This window comes from Syzygium oleosum, unplaced genomic scaffold (genome assembly GCF_021117445.2).
Source record: "Syzygium oleosum isolate NSW1041296 unplaced genomic scaffold, Sole_v2.1 Sole_v2.11, whole genome shotgun sequence".
NCBI lineage: Eukaryota > Viridiplantae > Streptophyta > Magnoliopsida > Myrtales > Myrtaceae > Syzygium > Syzygium oleosum.
Window position 1 is genome coordinate 2,841,449 of NW_026607495.1, and position 7,108 is coordinate 2,848,556.

Consider the following 7,108-nt stretch of genomic DNA (forward strand, 5'->3'; position numbering starts at 1 on the left):
TTCTTATCATATAACACCTCACAAGAACTAGTTCACTACGTACCAGACTCAAGATGATGTTAGAGTTCTAATCGTGAATAACGTAGCATGTAAGGTTGTGGGTATAACAATAATTTAGACTTGGATGCATGATGGGTAGATCCCATACTGACATATGTGAGGCATATACTAGAACTCAAGAAGAACATTATTTCTCCAGAGACAATTAATGATCTTAGGTATAAGTAATATTCTAAGGGTGAAGTGCTGAAAATCTATTGGTGTGCCATGACAATAATGAAGGGGAAAAAGGTGAGTTCTCTCCATCAACTACCGAGAGAAACCGTGACAAAATTTTCTATATTTTTATTAGGTGAGTCAAACTCAAACTTGACTTAGTTATAACATATGCGATTGGGGCACATAAGTAAGGCATATATGACAATATTGAGTGAGAGGGAGTTGTCGAAGGGTTAAAAGACAGGGGAATTGGACCTGTGTAAGCACGAAATCTTTCGGAAGAGTGCTAAGTCATAATAGAGTTGTGTATTCGATGAATCAACCAGTTGATTACATTCATTCAATTGTTGGGACCACCTCTTGTTCTTTCGTAAAAAGGTGCCCAATATATGGTGATATTCATCAACGATTATTCAGGGAACGTCTAGGTATACTTTCTAAAGCACAAATTCGAGGTGTCCGGTCGATTCAAGAAGTTTAAGTGGCAACGATTTTACTGATTTCTACCAAAAAGATGGAATTATGAGACAGTTCACAACGCCTAGGACACCACAGCAAAATGGCATCGTAGGATAAAGAAACAAATCTATACTTGAGCAAGCTCGGTGCATGCTTTCACATGCAGGACTGACCAAGGTATTATGAGCCGAAGCAGTGAAAATGGCTATTGAGTGGAAACTCTAGAGGAAGTATGGTTAGAAAAACCTATTGATTACTCTGGATTATGACAATTCAAATGTCATTCATATGCTCATGCTAGTAATGATAAGCTTGTGCTGAAGGTAAAGAAGTGTATACTTCTAGGTTATGCACATTTGTAAGGCTATTGACTTTAGTACATTAATTCCAGGCGACCCAATTTTCTAGTCAGCAGAAACATGGTCTTCTGCAAGACTGCCATGCTTTAATAGATGAATCCTAAGATAGAGCAAACGGATCACAGTGTCAATAGTAAGGTGAAGCTTTAGGTAGAGGCTTTTGAGACCTTACAGGTAATAGTGATTGAGACTGTAAGTGAGGCCACAATTCATGAAGTGGGTGTTGTAAAATAACTAGCAAAGCCGCAATACAATATAGCCACTAGCAAATGGAAAAAGGCACAGCAAACCACAAGCACATTATGATTATATTGGTATTACTTATGCATTGACTGTGGTGACGAGATAGAGACAGATGAACAATTGTCTTACTTTAAGGCAATCGCAAGCACTAAGTCATCATAGTGGCTAGCGTGTGACATTCTGAAATTAGACCCACTTAGGATTTATGAAATGGATGATTTTATGGACGTGCTTGTAGTTAGATCTCGCCCAGAACTGATCACTCCTGGGATACTAATCGTTAGGGAATGGCTAATTAGGGATTTAAATTCGCGCGACCAAAGAAACTCGATCGTGAACCGACTTTCGACCATAAAAATTGTCGAGGTGACATTTTGAGCCAGTGTAGGCCAGTCCAAGGATTGTTAGGGATCAATTCGCCGCTGTCATACGATTGGATCGCGGGCGATTCCGCTTGATCACGAGATGAATTGACGAATGACCCTAAACCTATACCAAACGACCGCGCCCGTCGGAACTAGTGATCGATCCTCGCGATTACGTGACCACCGAGGTAGTCACGATCCGAGTGAACTTAAACATGGCTTGATTCAGTATCGGCCACAGGTCAAACGTGCGAATTTCCCCAAAAGCCACCCGTTAGTTCGAGATACGCTCAAGTTACGTTAATTAAATTTAGTCATTAATTAAAGACCAAGATTGGGCATTGGAAATTATGAAAGTCACGACAAGATAATTGGACGACTTTGTTATTGGCTTAGTCAGCCTCAGACTTGTCCGGATTCTTCAGAAAATTCGAATTCTAGCAGGAAATGGAAAATGACCGTTTTACCCCTGGGACTTTGTTAAGGCCAAGTATATTGTGAGAAGGGCATTTTGGTCATTTCACACTAACTTTAGAGATAAAAATTCTTGGACAATTTTACCTTTGGAAATTTTGTGAAATTCCAATTTTGCCCTTTGATATTTTTTGTGAAGATTAATCTTGGCTGTCGATCTTAGGATAAGGTTTAATAGTGGCCGTCGAATTGGAAATAGAGAGGAGGGTAGGATGGTCTTTTCCTAGGGGGTTAGTGTCACACCCCGAGCCTTACGGTGCACGATAACCCAACCGAGGTTGATTCAAGTGTGACGTCTCAGGACGCGTCGCCGACCCAACACCCAACACAGAGAATCATGCACACGCGGAAGCAACATAAACACCCGTATAATTTCAAACACATGACCAAGGATAGCACAATCAATAAATAACATTATAAATAAACACTTGCATTAACATCGGGAAACATATACAATATCCAATTACAGCATACGCACAAAAACCAAAAGCAGGTCAACGGCCACTATTGACAAAAAGGGGTAAGTGGTCAGGCAGTTAGACTACTACCTAAGGTGGGGCTCCGATCAAATAGGTACTGGCCTGACCTATCTGAGGCTAAGGCTAACCCTAAGAAACCCAGTCCGGGTCGGATCCCGAGGACTCAGAGGAACTGTCAGACAGCTCGACCTCGGAGTCTAGGGAATCCAGCTCGGACTCGGCCTCTGCCGGCTCCTCCTCAGAATCCATCTCCTCAAGCTCGCCCTCCTGCTCGGGGTCCAGCTCCATCGGCTCTGGCTCCTCGTCCGACTCCATTGGCTCCGGGTCAGAGTCCCAATCCACCGGCTCCTCGTCCATCGGGTCGAACTCGTCAACCTCCCAGATAACAGGCCGGCGGCCAAAACTAGAATTCCCCTCGGACGTGTACTCGGGGCTCACCAGGTCTCCATCCTGACATTGGGGATCTACCTCACCTAGCCCGTTGAACGGGACGTCAAAAGTCCTGAGGGGCCCAAAAGTCCCAGAGTAGTTTCTGAAACACCAGGCTATATACTCGTGAGCCTGAAAATGCTGCTCGCCCACATCAACCCATACGGTGGTAAGGTGTCTAATATACGTATCCCCGTGCCCTATGGGGTACTCGGTCACGTCCCGATCTATCCGTGACGGGATCCCAAAACGTATTAGTACCTCAGACATCTTCAGGGCCGGGGGTCTGAAAAGTTGCGTTTTTAACAACAATGAGAACGAATCTCAGCGAGTAAAACACCCTAAACCTAAACTAGGCTAACATGCACCTCCTGATAGGCAAACGAAACACATATAACCAGTAACAATTGACAATCAATTGACCTAGGCCCTCGGGCCCAGATCGAGCACACAATTGACCCTGCAGGTTAGGCATAATATAATCACCATAATGGCATATACGCGACAGGCTTATTCACACATACGCCATACACATGCTCATGCTCATTAATGCATGCATTACACAAGAGTCACCGACACTCACATGCTTGCACACTTGCCAATGTACTCTTGCACAAATATGCCATCAATATGCCATGCTCTTGATTCGGCTCAATAATGCACACTTGCACACTGCCAATTTCTCATTTAGAGCTCGACCCGCGTAAAACGCATCAGGTCTGACCCGCGTAAAACGCATCAGGTCTATTCATATCCAACACTTCCTGGCCGGCGTAAAACGCATCAGGCCCAGTGTCTCTAGCCCGCGTAAAACGCATTAGGCGCAACACCGATCTCCATATACTGACCGAACCCGCGTAAAAAGCATCAGGTTGGCCGTCTTCCGGCAATCCGGGCATCGTCCCGCGTAAAACGCATCAGGACGGGTTCAATACCCTGCGTAATACACATCGGGGCTTTATGCGATCACACGTGCACACAGTCAATTTTATCTGAACCCCACGTAAAACGCATTTAAGCAATTAAGCGATCACATGCTCATATCAGGCACGCATACTCGCACAAATCTCATCTCAAGCCAATGCTCAGCATGCGAAATGCGTGGCCATGCAGTCCAGCACTCGTGCAATAACATGATGCACAATGAGCATCCAATTTCACATGGGCACATAATTGTTTCAATGCCAAGACATGCCCAACAAATGCCACAACATGCTCAATAACAATCCGACATACTCAATTTAGTAGCAACATGCCCAATTAACGTACTAGCATACCCAATTTAGCAATTCAATGCAATTAGCATAATACAAACTCGCACACTCGAGGCCCGCCATGCTACTCCATACACGGTCACAATATTCACGCGACATGGCATCATGAAATTAATAACAACCGAGCACAATTCAGCCACCAATCGGTCAATCCAAGCACCCTCGACAATTACGCGATTAAATCCTAGTTTGTCCAAACTTAGTCCAATTTAATCCCAACGTGGACAGCCACAAACCAGCACCTCTAGGCCTCCAATCCACCTCCAAATCAACATAATAATCCACTAAAATCATCACAATACCAGCCGCTATGATCAGCCCACTAATTACCCCTAAAATTACACTAATTAACTACTAAAATACCCTAAACCTATCTAGAAATGCTTAATTATCCTAATTAGGGTTTAGGGGTAATTACTCACCTAGGCTCCTAAGCTCCAAACAAGGCTGAACAGGTGGGGACAAAGGGCGGCCCGAGTTGGTCTCACGGCGGCGGACGGTGGCTCCCACGGCGGCACACGACGGCGGCGGCGACGGGCGGTTCACGGCCAAGGGAGGTTGATCGGCGACGGTGGGGGGTGACGGGATGAGAGAGAGACGAGAGGTGAGGGTGGTGGCGCGGCAGCAGCGGCTTGCGCGGACGGTGGCCGGCGGCGCTTGCGCGCGGCGGCGACCGGCTTGGTGTTCTGGCGAGCGGCTCTCGCACGGCCGAAGGGGAAGAAAAATGGAGAGAGGGAGAGGGAATGGGACGGTCGGGTGGTGGTGCAAGGCGGCGTAGATGGTGGCACGGCGGCGGCGGCTCACGGCCGATTAAGAGGGAGAGAGAGAGAGCTGACGGGATGGAGACGGGGAGCTGGCCGGAGGAGTGATGGTGAGAATGAGGGAGAGAGAGAGAGACTAGAGTGTATTATTGGGGGGATTAGTGGAGTGGTTGAACTACTTTTCCAAAAATGACCATCTTGCCCTCACACCAAAGGCTAGGATCAAGTCTATCTAAAATATCTAGGGGCAAATTAGTCCATTAATTCTAATAATAATAGGGCTGAGCAAGACCATAATACCCTCCAATTAAATCTCTAAAATTCGGAATACAAGCATAGGGCATAGGGGCAAAACGGTAATTTTCCGATCCCGGGTCAAATTTCTAATTTTCGACTCTACTGATCCCAAATATAATTGGCCACACTTATACGACGTTGTCCTTGCAAAATAGTTGCGTACGCCCATGAAATTCGACACCGAAGTCCGGACTCAATTCCACTATCGATTTCACTCAAATGCGATTTTAGCGTCTCTCACTAACGGACGGCTGTTTAGGGGTTACGCGTATCGACTTAGGATTACTCGAATCGTGACGATCTCGATCTCCCAGAGAACATGAGGATTTATCATTAGTTCCGGGGGTCGCGATCGTTCGGAATAAGTTCGATATCGTTCGCCACGCGTACTCCCGATCGTGCGGAATCACCCGAGATCCGATCGTATAGCGTTGGCCAAACTAAATCCGTCACTCTCCTTGGATCGGTCCACATTGGCCCAAAATATTCCCTCGTCGTCCCTCGGAATCGGACCCGATTCACGGTCGAGTTATTGGGTCCACGTACCGTTTTTCCTAGTTAGCCATTCCCTATTGGTCAGTATCCCGAGAATGATCAGTTCCGGGCGAGACTTACTAAAACGAAGTGAGAAATACATGTCTATTTCATTGATCACGAAAGTGGATCGAATTCAGGACGTTACAACTCTTCCCCCCTTACAAAAATTTCGTCCTCGAAATTTACAATCCAAACCCGACTACTCAAATAAATGGGGATGCTGCCGTTGCATTACTTCTTCGCTTTCCCAGGTGGCGCCTTCTGTCCCGTGATGTTCCCAAACAACTTTGACCAACGGGATCGTCTTATTCCTCAAAACCTGCTCCTTCCTGTCCTCGATTCGCACCGGTCTCTCCACGTACGACACCCTGTCGTCCACGTCTATTACTTCATGATTCAGCACGTGGGTCGGATCCGGTTCGTACTTCCTTAACATTGACATGTGGAAGACGTTGTGTACCTGCGATAAATTCGGCGGCAAGGCGAGACGATAAGCCAATGTTCCAATCCTTTCCAAAATCTCGAACGGGCCTATATATCTTAGACTCAACTTTCCTTTCTTGCCAAACCGAGACAGTCCTCTCATCGGTGAGATCTTAAGAAATACATGGTCACCAACCTGAAACTCCAACGGTCTACGCCTTCGGTCCGCATAACTCTTCTGACGGCTCTGAGCTGTCCTTAGCCTTTCCCAGATAATCTTTACCTTTTCCATCGACTGCTGAATCAACTCTGGACCCGTTACACTTCTTTCTCCCACTTCATCCCAACACAACGGTGTTCTGCACGCTCTGCCATAAAGTGCTTCAAACGGTGCCATCCCAATACTCTGCTGAAAGCTGTTAATGTAGGTAAATTCAACCAAATGCAACTGCTCTTCCCACTTGCCCTGAAAATCTAATACACACGCTCTCAGCATATCCTCTAAGGTCTGAATAGTCCTCTCAAATTAGCCATCCGTCTGCGGATGGTAGGCCGTACTGAATTGTAACTTTGTTCCTAGGGCCGCTTGCAGACTTTTCCAAAAATTGACGGTAAACCGGGGATCACGATCCGAAGTGATTGATACCGGTACTCCATGAAGACGAACTATCTGCCGCACATATAAATCTGCGTACCTTTCTAGCTCGAAGTCCTTTCGCACTGCCAGGAAGTGCGCTGACTTGGTCAATCTGTCTACTATCACCCAAATAGAGTCGTGTCCCCTCTGGC